General features: G+C 43.7%; 1 long non-coding RNA gene across 1 annotated transcript; it reads left to right on the top strand.

Moving 5' to 3' along the window:
• The first annotated feature begins 270 nt into the window (after positions 1–270).
• On the top strand, positions 271–1,713 carry LOC134289577 (uncharacterized). The gene is made up of 3 exons (XR_009998566.1): positions 271–668; positions 735–845; positions 906–1,713. It is a non-coding gene; the product is annotated as an uncharacterized LOC134289577 (long non-coding RNA).
• The last annotated feature ends 352 nt before the right edge of the window (positions 1,714–2,065 follow it).

The following is a 2,065-nucleotide window of genomic DNA, read 5'->3' as shown; positions in this document are numbered from 1 at the left end:
AAAAATAAGGCCATACGTAGCACCTTTTTCCAACACAGTCTCCCTTATCGTTACACCTGGAGATCACCACAGCAGACAGAATCTCAAATCGACCACGTTCTGATTGACGGACGGCACTTCTCCGACATTATCGACGTCAGGACCTATCGTGGCGCCAACAACGACTCCGACAACTATCTGGTGATGGTCAAACTGCGCTCAAAACTCTCCGTCATCAACAATGTACGGTACCGGCGACCGCCAACCGGTACCGGCGACCGGTACAACCTGTAACCGTTCGGTTCCAATTTGTTCTTGTTGGCTTCGCCACAAGCAAGGTTTTTAAATATCCATCCAAATTAAAACGCGTGACACTCATAATAGACATGTCGGAATGAATGTTCACCTTTCACTAAGTACCAAGTATGACAACAACCCGATTCGAGCAGTTTGAGTTTAAGGGAAAAAGATGTCACAGCCCTGTTATATTTATGGCCGCTCATAGATGGTGCCACTATACACAGGGTGGACAAACATAAGCATAACGAGAATGACATATTAAAAAAAATATAGTTATGTGAAACGGCATTGCTTATAAAAGCCGCCTGATGTCATATGCCCGTTCTTCTTGTAATCGTGATCCTCCCACGGAATTGTAGTGCGCGCGTGTTTAATCGCTAATATTTGAGGTCAGAAATAATTAACCTTTTGTTGGTAATTTTGTTTTATAATTTCTGTATTGTTCTTTTGTATAGGATCCGTACCGTCGTTGAAAAGTTTATGTTAGTTATATTAGTAAACTAAAAGAAGAATTAAAAGTGTTAGTAAAATTAGTAATTGTATGCATCATTATAAGTGTTAGTGTGGTTAGTGTCTATTGTTATACTAAAAGTTATGTTACAATCTAAAATCCATTAAAATTATAGTTAAAATCACGTTAGTCAACACACACACAAACACATGGAAAACGACGAAGATAAATAAGTTAAAAATGTTATTAGAAAAAGGTAAATATCTATCTAAAACTAAGTGCAATATTGAGGTTAGGTACAGTGGCGTTATCAAGTGCTAATCTTTGGTGGTAAGGTCCGTGAAAGGGACCTTTTTCTTTTGTACTCTTTTCTGAGTTTTAACTAGAATACCGCTTCGGAAGAGAGGCTCTCCGAAGACCGAGCAAGCTTCTCACGGAACCATTACCACTTCCGATCCGATGTTCATCGTGGTAGTCTCGCTCGGTGGTCTACCCGACGCCATAGTACGAAACCAGCCATCTAGCTATCCGAAGGTTAGCCAACAACCGCCATCTTCCTGAACGAAAGTACCGGTAGTCGAAGCCAGGCTTCCGGTGACCTCTACCGCCTACCGGCGAAGTAATCATCAGTCGTCATGCTGAGTTAACGTACAGGTAGACTGCACCAGGTTTCCGGTGACCTCTACCGCCTACCACAAAGCCGCTTCTACCAGCCATCCCAAAGTCGACCACCATCCTAAGATCCGGATCAACAGTAAGAAACCAAAGCCAGCACGTATGTACCTAAAGTGACGTCACAATAAACTTTTGTAAAATGCTAAAAACCTCCATGTTAGTTCAGGATCGATTAGCAAGAGCAACTCAGGGTTATAAAGCTTTTTCACCATTTCGAACTTGATTCGTTTCTCCCGGGTCCATAAAGGGACCACCATGCCTCGCCTTGGGTGGATCATACTATTAACTACCCCCCCCCCCCCCCCCCTTTTGCTTATATTAGTTCACTCCTTGTCATTTAAATCCTTCTATGAGCAGTTTACTAGTTTATTTACTCCTGTTAGAATGGGTCAGTTGTAACGAGTGTATGGGTGTGAAAGGAAATCCATAAACGACCCTTGAGATAAATATCCCATGAGCCACCAGGTTACAAACCTAGAGAGACTGGAGCAACCGGATGTCGCCTCAGCATACGCGCAGAATCTCGAGGCCGCGTTGCCAGACGAGGACAAGCTCGATGAGGCCCCTCTAGAGGATTGCTGGAGTATAGTGAAAGCAGCCATCTACGACGCAGCCGAGAGCACCATCGGGTACGTGGAACGGAATCGACGGAACGAATGG

Source organism: Aedes albopictus, chromosome 3, assembly GCF_035046485.1.
Source record: "Aedes albopictus strain Foshan chromosome 3, AalbF5, whole genome shotgun sequence".
NCBI classification, from domain to species: Eukaryota; Metazoa; Arthropoda; class Insecta; order Diptera; family Culicidae; genus Aedes; species Aedes albopictus.
This window is presented reverse-complemented; position numbering and strand designations above follow the sequence as displayed.